The sequence below is a fragment of the Felis catus genome, chromosome D4 (genome assembly GCF_018350175.1).
Source record: "Felis catus isolate Fca126 chromosome D4, F.catus_Fca126_mat1.0, whole genome shotgun sequence".
Lineage (NCBI taxonomy): Eukaryota > Metazoa > Chordata > Mammalia > Carnivora > Felidae > Felis > Felis catus.
In genome coordinates, this window is record NC_058380.1 from 39,804,676 (window position 1) to 39,822,581 (window position 17,906).

Below are 17,906 nucleotides of genomic sequence, written 5' to 3' on the forward strand. Positions count from 1 at the left end.
CTTCTTCCATAGTAGTACCTGCAACAGTGGGTTTCCTCCCCTCCGTATTTCACCAGCCCGTTCACCCCAGTCGGTATAAGTTACTAACGTGTCACACAGGAGGCCAAACGTCACGTGCCACAATCCAGTGTCTGCGCTTCACTCCCTGTCAGCCACGGAAACTTGGCTGTGGCAGTTACTCTTTCAAAGGGCAGAGAGAGAGGATCCCAAGCAGGTTCTGTGCTGTCTGCGCAGAGCTCAACGTGGGGCTTGAACTCACGAACAACGAGATGGTGACCTGAGCTGAAACCAAGAGTCTGACACTTAGACGACTGAGCCACCCAGGCGCCCCACTCTTTCAGGTCTCACACGGGTGCTCTAGAGTCACTGGACCCAATGGTACAAAAGTGTACGAAAAGCATCCAAGAATCTTCCAGAAGAGTACAATGAGCAACCAGCACATAGCGAAAGCGAGGCAAGAACGAGGTTCAAGTGTCATGTGTATGCATCCTTCCTGACACTTAACTCCTGGAGCATCTCAGTCCTTCCCCAAAGAATGCCAAAGGCAGAGAAGACTGGGACCCTCTGAGAAAACTGGGCGGTGTGCCTGGTGCTATACCGGCATACCTCATTTTATCACGCTTCATTTTATTGGTGCTTTGCAAATACTGCATTTTCTACAAATTGAAGGTCTGTGGCTACTAAGTTCATTGGTACCGTGTTTTTCCAACACCATTTGCTCCCTTCATGTCCTTATCACATTTTGGTATTTCTTGCGTTATTTCAAACTTTTTTTGGTAACATTTATTTATTTTGAGAGAGGTTAGGGACAGAGAAAGAGAGAGAGAGAGAGAGAGAGAGAATCCCAAGCAGTCTCCATGCTGAGTACGGAGCCTGACTCAGGGCTAGATCTCACGACTGTGAGATCACAGCCTGAGCCAATACCAAGAGTAAGAGGCTTAACTGACCAAGTCACCCAGGTCCCCCTCAAACTTTCAAAATTATTATATTTGTTATGGCAGTCTATGATTTTTTTTAAAAAAATTTTTTATGTTTATTTATTTTTGAGAGAGACAGAGCGTGAGGGGGAGGAGCAGAGAGAGAGGGAGACACAGAATCCGAAGCAGGCTCCAGGCTCCGAGCTGTCAGCACAGAGCCCGATGCCGGGCTCGAACGCATGGACCGCGAGATCGTGACCTGAGCTGAAGTCGGACGCTTAACCGACTGAGCCACCCAGGCTCCCCCAGTCTATGATCTTTGATGTCACTATTACAATTGTCTTGGGGTACCACAAGCCATGTCTATATAGGACAGACCTTGATAAATATTGTGTGCCTTCTAACTACTTTACCGACCAGCTGTCCCCCTCTCTCCCTCTCTTCAGACCTCCCTATTACCTGAGACACAACAATATTAAAACTAGGCTAATTAATAACTCTACCATGGCCTCTAAATGTTCAAGTGAAAAGAAGAATCACGTGTCTTTCACTTTATTTCTTTTATTTGCTTATTTTTTTTTTAAGCAAGCTTCATGCCCAGTGCAGAGCACAACACAGGGCTTGAACTCGTGATCCCGAGATCAAGATCTGAGCTGAGGTCAAGAGTCAGCTTAACCGACTGAGCCACCCAAGTGCCCCACATGCCTCTCACCTTAAGTCAAAAGCAGAAATTATTAAGCTTGGCAAAGAAGGCCTGTCAAATGGTAGACCAAAAGCTAGGCTTCTCGCGTCAAACGCGTAGCCAAATTATGCACACGCTCACGAATGGTGCGAAAAGGCAACATCCTTATTGCTGAGGTGGAGAAAGTCATAACATTCCCTCACGCCCGAGTCGAAACCACAGAAAGGCCCTCACTCTTCAGTTCTGGGAAGTCCAAGAGAGGTGAGAAAGCTGCAGAAGAAACGTGTAAAGCGACAGAGGTTGGTTCATGAGGTTAAAGGAAAAAAAAAACCATCTCTGGGGCGCCAAAGTGCAGGGCAAAGCAGCAGGTGTCACTGTCGAAGCAGCAGCCAGTTACCTAGAAGATCCAGCTGAGATAATTAATAAAGGTGGCCACACCCAACAGTAGATTTTCGATGTAGACGAAACAGCCTTCTAGTGGAAGAAGGTGCCATCTGGGACTTTCATAGCTAGAGAGGAGAAGTCGATGCCCGGCTTCAAAGTTCCAAAGGACAGGCTGCCTCTCTTGTTAGGGGCTAATGCAGCTGGTGACTTTGAGATGAAGCCAGTGTTCATTTACCACTCTGAAAACCCCAGGCCCTTAAGAATTACGCTAAACCTGCTCAGTCTGTGCTCTATAAATGGAACACCAAAACACATCTGCTTACAACGTGACTTCCTGCACCTTTGAAGCCCCTTCTCGAGACCTCCTGCTCAGAAAAAAAAAAGCCCTCTCAAACTGTTACGGCTCACTGACAGTCCATCCGGCCACCCGAGGGCTCTGATGGAGATGTCCCATGACATGAATGTTCCTTTCATGCCTGCTAACACGACATCCGCTCTGCAGCCCGGGAATCAAGAAGCCATTTTGACTCTCAAGTGTTATTCCTTAAGAAATACATTTTGGGAGGCTTTAGCTGCCATAGATGAGGATTCCTCAGCTAGATCTAGGCAAAGTCAGTTGAAAGCTTCTGGAAAGGACTCGCCACCGTTCTTGAGGCAGTCATGATTCATGCAAAGAGGTCAAAATACCAACATTCCCAGGCGTTGGGAAGACTTGGACCGCAACCTTCATGGATGACTTTGAGGGGTTCAAGTCTTCAGTGGAGGAAGTGATTGCGGGTGTGGTGGGATCAGCAAAAGAACTAGAATTAGAAGTGGGGCCTGAAGACGTGACTGGATTGCTATAACCCCATGATAAACCTCCACTGGCTGAGGAGTTGCTTCCTACGGAGGAGCCAAGAAAGCCGTTCCTTGCGTTGGAACCTACTCCTGGTGGAGACGCTGTGAAGATGGTTGAAATGACAACAAAGGATTTAGAACGTCGTGTAAACCAGTTAATAAAGCAGCAGTGGGGTTTGGGAGGATTGACTCCACTTTGAAAGGACATTTGTGTGCCAACTGCTGTCAAACAGCGTTTCATGCTACAAAGAAATCACTCATGAAAAAGGAAGATTCAATCGATGTGACAAACTCCACCATGCTCTTATTTGAAGAAATTGCCACAGTCACCCCAGCCTTCGGCAACCACCACCCTGATCAGTGAGCAGCCATCGACGTCAAGGCAGGCCCCTCCACCCGCAAAAAGATTACGACTCGCTGAAAGCTCCCGTGACGGTTAGCATTTTTAGCAATCAAGGAGTTTTAATTCAGGTATGTGCATTGTTTTCTCGACATACTGCTATTGCACGCCTGAGACCACAGTACGGTGTAAGCATAACTTTTATATACCCTGGGAAACCCAAAGCTTCGTTTGACTTGCTTTCTTGCCACATTCACTTTATTGCGGTGGTCTGGAACCAAAGCCACAGTACGGTCGCAGTGTGAAGATTTGGCCTTATGGCTCATAATTTATCTCTGGCCATCTTACTATAAATAGATTTGAAATTATTTGCGAGTTAAATTGTCCAAAAACTGTAGTGCAATCGGTGCTTTAGGTTGATACACAAAACATATCCTTCGGTTTCTGCTTATCAGCCCAGTGTACTGTGGGGCACGTCACTGAATTTTTCCAGTGGGGGTAACCCGTAAAAGTACAGGCCGGGTGCCTGGGTGGCTCGGTCAGTTGAGCGTCTGCCTCGGGTGAGAGAGGGAGACGCAGGACTCGAAGCAGGCTCCAGGCTCCGCGCTGTCAGCACAGAGCCCGACGTGGGGCTCAAACTCACAAACTGTGAGATCATGACCGGAGCCGAAGTCGGACGCTCAACCGACTGAGGCATGCAGGCACCCCTTTAAAAAAGTTTTCTAATGGTTACTTATTTTTGAGAGAAAAGAGTAGATTTCTTCAAGTGGCTCTCAACTGGGAGAATTGTCCCTTCCTGAAAGTGACACTTTCCTGAATAGCAGGACTGTGGGGCCATATAATAGAAGAGTCATTCCCAGGTATTTAGAATGCTCTGGCTATCTGGGCACAGAGTCACGGCCTGTCAGTTTATTGTATTAATTTTTCATTTAGTCATAATCATTCAAAGCCCGCCCAAAGGCAGAGAGCACGTTGCATTCATTGGCTGCACCACTGAATCAAGGCTGACCACAGCGGTTCCTGTTCTGTGTATACGTATACAACAAAGGTTAGAATGGAAATATTCACATAGTGGTACACTTTTTACCAGACACAAGAATATGAAACCTCTGATGGTACCTTAAATAAAATACAGCCTATGAACAACTTCTATTATCCAGGAATAAATCTACCAAAAATATATAAAAGTCTTCACGAGCCTAAGCACCAAAGGATATAAAAAGAAGAGTTGAATAGTTACCCCATGTTCTTGGACGGAGAGAGTCAATGTGTAAAGACGTCAATTCTTCTGGATTAATCAATGCAATTTCAATGGAAATCCCCACAGGAATTTTTCCTTATGCATCTACTACATGCCCTGGAAAAAGCAGTCACTTCCCTTACCCATCGATGTCGGGATGGTGATGCTCTTCGTGGCAAAGAAACTCTATAATGACCCTCTCCATGGCAGAGTAGTACAATCAAGTGGCTTTTCCTCACATTTATTAAAATCTGTGTTTTCTGGGACATAGGAGGCCGCTCAGATAATTTATATGACTGATGTCATTCTGTTTTCTCCCTTCTTGTCTAAAAATACAGCCTGCAACGGGGTCTGGGCTGCTGGCCCACATGTTGCATTTCCATAGCTGAAAATCCTGGAAAGCAGGAAAAAAAAGCCCACTTTCTCTCCAACCCATCACTAGTGACCTACTTCATGAATGACTGAATATAATTGGGAGGAATAGGTAGAGAAGAAAAGAGAAACAGAAAGGCAATAAAAATTGAAAGAGGGAGACCGGGCTGATACCCTAACAATGCAGTACACTGACAAAGAGTTTTCGTCCTCATGGTCTCTTTTATTTATCGCAGCAATTCTGGGAAGTGGGTTGGGCATGTTAATTCAGTCTGTTCCGTTTAGTTTGCAGAGAAGGAAGGAGGCACAGAAGCCTTGCATTGGAAACCCAGGGAAGGGCAGAGATGGGTTATTTTTCTCTCTTTAGGCAATACAGCCTATGGAAAGAGCCAAAGCTTCAGATTCAGGCGGGCTTGCATCCAAACCTAGACAGCGAGCGTTCTCAAAATGGAAAAGATAAGGGAGCGCTTTGTGGTGGTGGCGGTGGTGACAGGGCTTTGAAACAAAACCGGTTTCAAAGTGTTGGGAGGGTGAGGAAGCGCATTTCTGAGGAGGACAAGGATCAGACGGACCTGGAGTTGAGAAAGCACTTAGCTGAGGGCCCGGTGGAAAATGGTCTCAGATGTGGAGGGTTATAAAGAGAGCATCGCAAGAAATGAAGGCTGGGTAGAAGAGGTTGAATGCCTAGTGGAGACCCTGAGGGTGACTGTTCCGACTGTCCAGAGCCCTGAAAATTTCAGAGGGGGTCAGCGCGCTTTGGGATCTGACAGACCTTCATTTTTGCCCTGATTACTTACTCACTGGCTCAGTGATCTTGGGAAGTTACTTATCCTTTTATGTCTCCAGTTCTTCATCTGCAAAATGCAGAAATAGAGCCTTATATGGTTGTTTTAAGGACTGGATGAGTTAGTGAATGGGGCACGGTACCTGTCGTGTGGAATTTACTCAATAAATATGATGATGATCATGATAAAGAACATGGAAACGACATGATGACAGGCTACTGGTTAAACGGAAAAGGTCAGTTAGACCTCAAATAATCCATTCATTACAAAGTATTGCTTGGCTGGGAAAGCAGCCCATCATAGGCAAGGCATGTTTTTCAGATTCTTCCCTGTAAATACATTTGAGCGCACGGTGCAAGGTTTGCGCTGTTTCGGGTTCATGTGGTCAGAATCGGAATCTTAAAGTTACCTTCCACCCGCCTTCCTCGCCCCCTCCAAAATGCATTATCCATGAGCTGTCGGTTCCGACCGCTTCTAACGTGCTCTTTCCAAAGGCGCGACTAGGAAACATGATGAAAACTTTTGGAGATTCCATTTCGGAAGGAAACACAAAGAGAGCACCCCAGTTCACACTCACGCGCTCCTCTACATGCGAACATATTTCAAAAAATAAACCCTCTGTCTAACTAATCAGAAGGAAATCTGCTCTCCACTCAAAGGCCGCTGCATAGATATTAACAACATGGAGAGAAGAAAATGGCTCATTAATGATTCATGAGAATCACTGTCACCATCAACCAAAGCGTGTTTCGTGATGGGTAAAATGTCTTGTTTAGCGCTCGCGCGCGCGCACACACACACACACACACACTCCTGCTAGACAAACCTCCTGCGGCTTTGGGCCTTTCTTGGCTGTCATAGTGTAAGTCACCACTAGAGGGAGCCCAAGTTTCTTTGGTCCTGGGCTCGTCACTCTTCCGGTACCGCAGGGTGCACTTTGGGGGCGAGGTAAATAAAGCTTTGTTGAGGGGGCTGTCTGGCACATTGCAGGGTGTGCAGCAGGATCCCCGGCCTCTGCTCCCTAGATTCCAGTAGCAACAACCACCCTTCTCCCAGTTGGGACCATCCACATATCTCCAGGCAGCACCACGTATCCCTTGGGGTGGCGGTTGAGGGACGTTTGTCCTCCAGTTGAACCACGGCTCTGATGGAGCCCGCAGAGCTGGTGGGTCCCCCCAAACTTTGGTCTCTGACAGAAAAGCGGGGCAGAACGGAGAGAGTGGCCAGGCCAGTCCTGTGCGTAGCCCGGGGAGAAGCAGGAGGCACGAAGGGGCGATCCGGTCCCCTCCCAGCCACGAAGGTGTTATCATTATCAGAGCCCGGGCATCCTGGCCAGGCTTTAGGAGGAGAGAAAACACTGTCAAGGGCCGTCTGGGGTGGGGGGGAGGCGAGGCACTGCTGTTCTCCTCAGGCTTTTGGTAGCCGCTCAAATGATTTGTTAATTATTCATTACTATTTGTCATAAAATCCTGAAGCTCTGCCAAGTGGTAGCACGCGGGCAATACTCAAGAAGGGGGACACGTCTTTTCCTATTTTCCAGCGACTATCGGACATGGAGGGACTTTGAAAACACACACAGGACCCCGGGCGCCGGCCCTGGAACGTGCAGATGGAAGGTCTAGGAACGAGGTCTCGGTGGCACCATCGTCTGGGGCCCTGCGTGTTGCATTCTCCATCCAGACTCCCTGCTCCATTTGCTGCCGAGATCACAAGGCCGGAGGAAAAAGCCTTGGGGGTGGGGGCTTCCAGAATGAAAACAAAATCCCAGGCACAGTCCGTGCTGAGACTCTCCTATTTCAGAGCCTCCCCTCCAACTCCCCGCAGGGGTGGACACAGTCCAACCAGCGAGGGGCCCCCCTTTCTTTTCTCTTCTCTCCCACCCCTCCTCTGCCCCCCAAGGCCCCTTTTGTGATGCCTCCTCCCTCTTTATTTCCCCGATATGCTCTCCTTTGATGTGCATTTTAACCAGATGAAACTATGTGGGTTATGGCTGGGGAGCTGGGGCTGAAGTGACAGGAGCCCCGGACCATGCAAACCCCCCAGGATGGCCTTGCTTGGAGCCCCACAGAAAGGAGACCCGCAAGGCTTAACTCCTGAAATGGAGCCAAGGCTCTACAGTGCCGTGAATTTCCGTGAAGTCAGAAACTCAAATTCCAGAGACACAAAGATTCCTCACCCCAGGGGGGCTAGAACTGAGGCCTGGCTCCTCTGATGTGTGGGAAGGCAATGTGGGACCCCAGTGTGCCAGGCCCATGGAGCTGGAGAAACCACAGAGGTCCATCCTGGTTTTTTTAGGGATCCCCCTCAAGGAGTTCCGGGGACGTAGTAGCTCTTTTCTTGACGAGTGTTGTTTAGAATCTAGAGTTCATCCCTTGGCAACTCCACCCGAGCTCCGAGCACAGGGGCGCAGCACGGGTCAGCGAGGACACTACAGGCTGCCCCGATTGGAGCAAAGGGCTGTTTCTCTACCAGAGGGAGAAGTCCCCCCACTTTCCCCTGTGACCTGCATCCCAGCTGGGGCACTGAGACCTTGTCCTCGTTCCTGGTACAGTCAGCATACAGTAGCTGACCAGTTCACAGACGGATCCAAGCACGTCAGCAAGGTATTAAGAAGCCTGTGAAATCTGGTGGTGATGGGAGAGTGGGAGAAACATCGCACAGAGTAGCCAGAGAGAGGCTGGGAATAGCCTCAGGGCTGTCAAACGAGCCCCTGACGACTGGTTCTTATTAAGGCTTATAGAGAGTCCGGGGGGCGGGGGGGGGGGGCAGTGTCTTTGTTCTAGAATTTTATAAAATGTTTATTCATTCAATATTTATTATTCATTTATTCATTCAGGAATCATTCATTAAATACATACTTATTCAATAATATTTATTGGTGGATTCAATAGTATTTGCTTGTTCATTCAATATTGATTCAATATTCATTCAGTAAACATTTATTGAGCACCTACTATGGGTCGGTCGCTGTTTTGGGCTCTGGGGAATCTGTCAGGGAAGAAAATAGAGACTTGTGTCTGTGGAGCTTTTGTGGGGCACCACTCACCTTACCTTACACTTGACTCAATCTTCACAATAAACATGCATGGGATGCATTCTTGTCCCCATTTCACGAATGGGAAAACTGAAGTTTTTTGAAGATCAAATAACAATGTCGATATTAAAAGGTAGAAATGGGGATCAAGGTCAGGTTCGTGTGACCCCAGATCTGTATTCTTGCTGCTCATCTGTGGAGATGTCCTTTTGCCTGAGGATTTATCTATGGAATTTATTCTCAGAGAGGAACTAACCAACTTACACACAAGGTGCCACAGGCAGAAAACCAACCAACTCAGCCAACCCACTCAAACTGAATGTCCAAGGATGGATGGATGTTCACTGGGAAGCATGACCTTATCAGATCCTAGCTGCATAATTCAGTATTTAGCAAGCCTTTATGAATGCGGAAGGAACTTTTAAGAACTTGCCAAATTTAAAATAAAGGTAACTAGTGCAGAAAAAATGCTTGTACTTGTACTTCCTTCTGGGAGGCAGAAGAAAAGGCTAATTAAAAGAAACCTCTTGACTAGTAAGATACGGTGGGAAGATATGGGGCTAAGGCTTTCCAGGGGCCGGGAGGGCAGCCATTTTCAACATCTCGCATGATAAAGACACAAGAAATACATACTTACGTGGGAAAGAGATCCTTTGTTCACAAGAACCCAGATGGAGCAGAGGGGTGGCAATGGGTATTCCATTTGGTTTGAGAAGCTTTAAATTTGTTGCACTGTTTCTAAGTATATGAAAATCACCGCCCATAGCGACTCTTGTTCCTTTTCTTTGTACTTCTGTCAGGGAGAACTTGGGACATGAGATGCAATCTGCCTTAGCAGCACGTGGCAGAGACTACTCGGGAGATGGGGTGGAGATGTGGAGGGCGTATGTGAAGAAGGAGCTAACGTGTGTGAGAGCTTTTTGCAGGTAGGTGTTTTACTTACATGTTTCATGAAATTTCAACACAACTTCAAGAGGTAGATATAATCACACTCACTCATAGATGAGAGAATTAAGACTCTAAACCAGCAAACTGCCCAAGATCGCACAGCTGGAAAGAGACAGAACCAAATCCTCCTCCTTTATTGTTTCCCCAGAGAAATCATAGACCCTTCTCATTTGAAGGAATTTATTGCTGATCACGGCGATGAAGCAGTCAAGGAGTAACACCTACAATAAGCGTGAGGAGTTGCAAAGTCTACCCTCATATAAAATCTGTCTCTGAAACCAGAGGCAAAGGAGGAGCTACTGTTTGGAATGAAAATAAGTCCAGAGATATTGGCAGCTTCTCACGCCCCAGCCTCTGCCCCTCATGCCCTCCTTCGTCTCTCCCTATATCCCTGACCATACCTCATGCCTACATGTTCCACACTCACCCACCAGGTAACGTAAGTGGAGCAGGGACAGGGGAACAGATACAGCAATGCCCAATCCTCACGTTCTGCACACCTTATGTTGAATGGCTGTTGGCCTGTGTCTACTTTCCGGGGGCCCCTTCCGGGGAACGATCTTTTTGGCGTCCATTTTTTTTTCCAAGTTGGCAAGTATACCAACATTAGGATGTGGAGGGATAAAATGAACTTGGCAAGGCCCTGAATTCCTTTAGCAATGGGTTGACACAGAGCCCTCCTGTCAGAGGGCCCCAACTTGATTCTTCCTACTCAGCAGGCCACTCACAAGTTTGGCAAAACACAGTCTCAGCCACGGAGGATGGGGGCTCAGTTAAAACAAAGGCCTGGAGACTCACCTGGACTCGATCACCTGCCAAGCTGTGTAGCCTGAGGTGAATTTCTAGGACTCAGTTTCACTATCTGGCAAAGGGATGGGACACAATGTCAACCTGAAAGAGTTGGTGTAAGGATGAGATGAGATAATGATCAACACTCTGGTGCTTCACAAACTCCTCTGATGATGAGAATCACCCAGATGCTTGTTCATGGGCGGCTTCCCAGGAGTCTTCTCTGGAACTGCAGATTTGGTGGGATTAGGTTGGGGCCTATGGTTTGGTTTTATCAATGTATCGATTGACTGATTGGTTCATTGACTCATTCATAGATTCATTCATTCATTCATTCATTCATTATATTAAGCTCCACAATGTATTCTAATATTTAGCATAATGAAGGTTTGGGAAACATTGTTTTTAGTGATCGATAAGTATTAGTTCATTGATGTTATTCTCTCTCCTGCTGACCTCTTAGCCAGTGGCTCAAATCCCAGCTGTTTAAAACTCTGTAGCCCTCTCAGTTGGCTATATTTTATGACTTTTTAAAAGACTGGTTCCTCAGAATCACAGCTTTGGTTTTGGCCATGTTGAGATTCCTATATTCCTCTCACTGATACAATTTAGGCACAGTCAGTGAGTTTGCCTTTGCCCCACAGTCACGTTCTAAAATGACTCCTAAATTCCAAGTTTGGATGGGACTTAGTCTTATGCATTTCACTGGTTTCTTGCCTTAGCACACATGGTCCCATATCATTCAGTAGATGCCTGAGACTCATTGGCTAGAAGCTGAGCATGTGGGCTCTTTTGTGGTTAATTAGCTGTGTTTCCACTTCCCCTCTGTTTCTACCCCTATCTTTTTTTTTTTTAATTTTTTTTAACGTTTATTTATTTTTGAGACAGAGAGAGACAGAGCATAAATGGGGGAGGGTCAGAGAGAGAGGGAGACACAGAATCGGAAACAGGCTCCAGGCTCTGAGCAGTCAGCACAGAGTCCGACGCGGGGCTCGAACTCACGGACCGCAAGATCATGACCTGAGCCGAAGTCGACCGCTCAACCGACTGAGCCACCCAGGCGCCCCTCTACCCCTATCTTATATTCCCTTTCAGACATTGGGTTTGCAAGAACCTCATTTTCAGCCTACACTCCTGAGGAAGGCCTCCCCCATATCTTGGCTGCCATCTTGGTTCTGCCTGGGGAGCTTTCAAACTCTAACTCGAATAAATGAATGAGACATAAAGACTGTTAGGACTGAAATGTATAAATGACTATGCTTTTTCTAGGTGGTTTTTTATGGTATGCTTAAATATTTCAAATCAAAAATTTCCCAAATATTCCATCTCTGTTGTGCTAAATAACTACATTTTTTATTTTTTTTTTAAAAAAGAGTTATATTGAGGATTACGACATGAGAGACAGACTAGCAGGTGCTATAGCACTAAAGTGAGCGGTATGACCTTCAGCAGGTTCATTACCTCTCTGTGCCTCGATTTGTTTACCTGAAAATAAACACAATATTAATATCCAGCTCATGGCTTGCTGTGAGGGTTAAAACGAGTTCATACAGGCCAGGTGTGGAGAAGAGCGCCTGGTACAGTTTGTTTTCAAACTATCCCTATTCAGACTCCATGAACCCACTTCCAAAAGGTAACTTTCTCTCTTCCTTGGTTTACTCTCCTGGAAGAAAGAATCTCATTGCCCTAGCTTACCTTCCTACCCCTTCTATGGATGAACTTCACAGGGCCGGATGATCGTCTCCAGACTGGTTAACAAGAGCAGGATTAGAGGAATTGCATGGTACAAAAATCTGGCTGCTTAGGCGGCAGGGGATTGGGGTAGGGCGATTTCCTTGAGAGACAGCATGGACGAGCAGGCAGGCAACGAATAGCATCTTGTAGTATAAATTCAAGACCATATGTCCACAGCAGTTTTATTCAGAGTTTCTTTCATGAATTCTGATTGCTGTGAGAACCAGACAAGGGGCCAGGGGAATGGAACCTAGATTCTGCCCAAAGTTTGCTGTTAAGACCTTTGATGAGTCACTTTATCCCTCCCACCCCCGCTGCCCCATGGGCGTCAGATTCCTCATCTGTGAAGAGGATGGAATGGGGTGGGTGAACTCTAAGTTTCTCTTCACCTCCAAGACAAAAAAAAAAAAAAAAAAAAAGAATAGAAATGGAGAGGCATGGTGCCTAAAATCTGACCTTGGACCACGAGAAAGAAATGGAAATGGAGAGGCATGGTGCCTAAAATCTGACCTTGGACCAGAAATGGTTAGGTAATTGAGCTGGATGCATAGTTTAAAGCATTAATGATCTGAAAAATTCCATATGTACTGATATTCTTGGAGACAATCATCTATACAGTAAGCATATGTTGAATTAGCATAAGGTTGCTATTAAAAAATACTGTGGAAATGAAATCTAAACTTCTTTAATCGTAGGAAGCAACAAACTCAAAATCACTGAGGCAGTGTTTCACTTAAACAAGTTTGATGACTAAAGCTCCGACTTCCTTCCTCACAGCACTGACATCGCACATTTCGGATGAGAAGTCTAGATGAAACTTGAATGCTTCTAAGTCGATTTGCCTGCTCCCTGAGGTCAGGTGTCGGCTCGTCTTTAATCACTGTTGTCCTGTGGCTGGGCTTATTTATAAACAAGTCGGATAATAAAATGCAAACCACATGTGGAATGCAACCCAGAAGTGTTGCCAAGGCTTGAGCCAAACACTGATTTTATAGGAATGGAAATGTGCAGTAAGTGACATGGGGGAAAATGGGACTTTCCCCCCCAAACAGTCATGAAGACTGCAAAGCTACCAAATTATAGCCATTAGTTAGGAAGAACACTAAATTCGCCCATCTTTGGACATTGGATACCTTGGCCAGACTTTATCTACATAGTTCTTTTGCCCAGTTGGGAGTGGAATTTAAGGTTTGTCTGGTTTCACTTTTGCTGCTTTAAAAGCAGCAAATACCTACTTTGTTCCTTGTTTTGTCTGCCAACGGGCCCTGGAACTTTTCCAGGGAATTTAGTCTGCCGCGTTACCAAACCAATTAGTGATGTTCAACCTCAGAATGGCCAGACATCATGGTCATGTCCAGTCTGAGCTACCTTCCAGCTGGGAAAATAGGCTTATCACCCAAGGCCCCTGAAGTGATTGGTTCACCCACGTTGCTCAGACTTAGAGTCCTCAGGTCCTACTGCCCTGAGCTACTTGGCAAACCTCATTCTCTGCTTTATCCCGGAAAACCCGTAGGGGACATTTTTTCTTCAATGAGTTCCCCTGCTCTTTAGACGACTGGTAATAGGCATCCTCACATGGTCAAAACAGTACTGATGGAAGGTCACGAACAACAATTTGCCTTGAGTCTATAGATCATTGGGTTGACTGAAATCCTGAGGTGGATTTTGTGTCCCTTGCAGTAGAATACTTTCCAACACAGTATTTTCTGACGATATGCGCACTTAAGTGAGCACTATAAATGTACATGTTGCTGTGTTCTCTGAAATGGCTCCAGGTTAGGTCCAAGTTATGGATGAAGACCTATCATCCCCAATATTCTCCAGCCTGGTGCTATGCACCGTGGTGGCCCATGGACTAGTGTCCCTCTGCAAAACCTTCTATTCCAGGTCTCCAGTGGGGTAAGTACAAAAGTGGAAAGTAAGGGCTTAGAAATGTTACGGCGATTTTACAGAGTAACTTTTAACGTCCGCTGAACCCAGTAATTAAAGCTTGGAGCTTGCATTTGTATGACTTTTAAAGCCTCACTTGTCTAGTTGTTCTAGTTTAAAGCCTCACTTGTCTAGTTGTTCGCAATTTGCAGAAGTGTTCATCTGCAACAGATTGAAAACGAAGAACCAAACCCAAACTAGTCCTTCCCCACAGATAGCTTGAGAAGCGTGGCTTCAAAATTTCTTCCACTTTTCTCTCTAGCTTCCATGAACCGCATCCAGTGAAGTCCCTTAATATCGAGGCTTTAAAAAGAGAACTCAGTGTTCAGCACCTCGTGGTGTGGATTTTCCCTGCACCCCGCCCACCACCCAAGAACAGGGGATTTATGTAGTTCTGGAGGTAATGGCATGAATACCTCTGAGGTCTCAGAGGCCGGGGGTATTTCAGAACTGCCCCCCCCCAGTACTCCTGGGGAAACACTAAAGGACAGGTTATGTCTCATTAGGGATCCCTTGGAAAATCCAGTTGTATAATAAACATTATACAGTCTGTCACCAAAGGATTTAATTTTTGACCCGGTGGCAATAGGAAACCAATGGTCATCTGCCACCTGGCCAAGATTCTAAGACTAGAATTAAGGGTCATCCTTTGAATTCTGTCACTTCATAATTTTCAGAGAAGAAAGCCTTGAAGAGGTTCCCAGTTTAGTAGAGAAGTCAATCCAGTCTTATTAAAAGTAAGTAAGACTGCTTGCAAGTCTTGGTAGCAAACTCATCAAGCCCAAAGGAGTGAGTTTTTCACGAACGGCCCTTCCAGCCACGTTTCCATGCTGGGTTTTCACAGCCTTCTCTCCCAGCATCACAGTCCTGCAACACTGGCCCCGTATCTGCCTCTCATTTCACCCATGCCACACAGCCCACCCTCTAACCCTTGAGTCAGTCACCCTGTGCCATATACTGCCTGGCGCTTGTCACACCTGCTCTCAAAGAATATTCCAGAAAAAAAGAAATAACACGCTCTTCATTCTTTTTTTTTTTTTTTCATTTTATCTAGGCCCATAGGATTTTCTCTGTGTCACCACCTTTACTGGGAAATTAATAGGTTTGTTTTCCAGTTGTGGAAAGGAGAGGTTTCCAACATGCGATGCGTCGTTTTTCTTGAGTCACTGTTCTTGGTTTTTTGGCTGTCACCCCCTAAGTGCTGGCCCTAGAACTGGCTCCACTCCGCGTCGGGGTCACCGAGCAGGCTTCGGGGGGCTGCTGGACATAGTGTGAAGAGGGAATGAGGCTATGCAACCCTCATAGAAACCTCACAGGACAGGAGTATAAGCTGTATACTAAGTACATGTGTTCTGCTTTCAGGCAATGTTTTCCTCTGACACTTACCGGGCACTTCATATGTGCTCCGTAAGTAATTTCATCTTCATAACAGCTCATGAAGGAGGTACCATTATTACTACCCCAATTTTGTATTATTACCCCAACTACCCCAAACGAAGCGTAGTTTCCTCACTTGAGGGATTTACCCAAGGTCACTCAGCAGGAAATCGTAGAGCTGTGACTTGAGCCCAGACAGTCTGGCTCCAGGGCCTAGCCTCCCAGGGTTCCCACAAATTCAAAACAGAGATAACAGCTTTTGGACCATTAAGGTGACAAAACAGAGCCTGTGGAGCCTGTACTCATAACCTCAAAAAGTGAGGAGAAAAACCTTCAAGCCTGAGTGGTTCATTCCGGAAACTGAAAACCTGTAGCAGGCCAGGGCCAAAGGCAGATGAGAAAACAGAAAAAGATGAGTCCTGACTGCCCACTGTCTCCTTTCCTTCACTGCTCTCCACCTCGGAGCTCAACTGGAAGCCCTAGTTGCCCACCCCACAGAAACTTCCACTTTTCCCCACCCTTCCACGCAATGGCATGCCCCTTCTCCCTGACCCCACTCAACTCCTCACAAGGGTGTATGTTTCAGGGTCAACCAACCCACCTACCAAACTGCCATGTAAGAGCATGAATCTGAGACTTTCCAAAGACCCCTTCTTATGCCGTTTTGGCGAAAGGATCACATTTCCCAGACAATTTTGTGATTTTTACCTGACTCTCAGTTCCACCACCTTTGTGCCCAGGTAATGTAATCAGCATGCCCCCTTTCCTCAACTACCATGCCACTGGAGAAAGGAATTCAAATCAGTAGATTTGTCCCACATTACTCCAATTAACTCCCTGAGTTCCAAAGGATCCGGGTCATCAATCAGCAATGCTATTGGAATTATCAATAATGAAAAAGGACTTAATGCATCCAACCTCAGAAAACACAGTTCTTGGCCTCTCACTACAATTAGGAGTCAGAGCTAGAGTCAATAGAAAGCAAGTTTGAAACAAAATGAAATCAATTCTGACCCTAATCCCTAAACCAAATATAGGGTTCAAAAAGAAGGTGATAGAATTTTTTCTGATTAATTTGCAAGTGACAAGAATAAGGTCAATTTCCTGGAGTTTTCTAAGTGCTTTTCCTTTTTCATCAAGGAAGATGAACTCAATTGGGAAAAAACCCTTAATGCTAATTGATAAGGACAAATAATAAATAAATTGAACCAAGAAGAGAAAAGACCTGTGTATTGAAAATTACAAGACATTAATGAAAGAAACTGAAAACACAAATAAATGGAAAGATATTCCATGCTCACGGATTGTAAGAATTAAAGCTGTTAAAATATCCATACTACCCAAAGCAGGATACAGATTCAATACAATTCCTATCAAAATTCCAATGGGATTTCTCACAGAAATAGAACAAATCCTCTTAAAAATTGTATGGAACTACAAAAAAACATGAATAGCGGGGCGCCTGGGTGGCGCAGTCGGTTAAAGCGTCCGACTTCAGCCAGGTCACGATCTCGCGGTCCGGGAGTTCGAGCCCCGCGTCAGGCTCTGGGCTGATGGCTCGGAGCCTGCAGCCTGTTTCCGATTCTGTGTCTCCCTCTTTCTCTGCCCCTCCCCCGCTCATGCTCTGTCTCTCTCTGTCCCAAAAATAAATAAACGTTGAAAAAAAATTTAAAAAAAAAACATGAATAGCAAAAGCAATCTTGAGAAAGAAGAACACAGCTGGAAGTATCACACTCCCTGATTTCACACTGTATTACAAAGCTACCGTAATTAAAACAGTATGGTATTGGAAAAAAAAGAGACCCTTCGATCAATGGAACAGAATAAACCCATCCATATATGGTCAAATAATTTACAACACAGAAAAGTCAAGCATATACAATGGGGAAAGGACAGTCTATTCAATAAATGGTGTTGGGAGAATCAGACAGCCAGATGCAGAAGAATGAAACTTGGTCACTCTTACACCACACACAAAAATTAACTCAAACTGCTAATTAAAGACTTGAATGTTAGACCTGAAACCCCAAAACTCCTAGAAGAAATCATAGGCAGTAAACTCCTTCACATGGGTCTTGGCAATGATTTTTTTTTTTTTTAAATCTGACACTCAACACAAAGGCAACAAAAGCAAAACTCAACAAGTGGGACTACATCAAATGGAAAAGGTCTGCACACCAAAGAAAATCATCAACAAAATAAAAAAGTAACCTACTGAGTGAGAGAATATATTTGCAAATCATATATCTGATAAGCGGCCAATATTCAAAATATATAAAGAACTCCTACAACTCAACAGTGAAAAAAAAAAAAACAACTAATTTGATTAAAAATGGGCAGAAGATCTGAATAGACATTTTTCCAAAGAAGACATACAGATGCTCAACAGGTTCATGAAAAGGTGCTCAACATCATTAATCATCAGGAAAATGCAAATCAAAACCACAAGGCGACCTCACCTCACACCCGTTAGAATGCCTATTCATCAAAAGGATTAGAAATAACAAGTGTTGGAGAGGATAGTGAGAAAAAAGAACC

At 45.5% G+C, this 17,906-nt stretch overlaps 1 protein-coding gene and 1 long non-coding RNA gene across 10 annotated transcripts in view; one reads left to right on the forward strand and one right to left on the reverse strand.

Moving 5' to 3' along the window:
• Positions 1 to 17,906, reverse strand: part of NFIB (nuclear factor I B) — a 456,253-nt gene that overhangs the window by 383,535 nt on the left and 54,812 nt on the right. The gene's annotated exons all lie outside the window — the stretch shown is intronic.
• The window catches only part of LOC109493803, a 30,151-nt gene continuing 19,140 nt past the window's right edge, over positions 6,896 to 17,906 (forward strand). Inside the window, exons 1-2 of one of the 2 annotated variants that reach the window (XR_002148221.2) lie at positions 6,896 to 8,160; positions 9,392 to 9,517. This is a non-coding gene — a long non-coding RNA (uncharacterized LOC109493803). The remainder of the gene's footprint in view (positions 8,161 to 9,391; positions 9,518 to 17,906) is intronic. The other variant, XR_002148220.2, reaches the window with a different exon arrangement.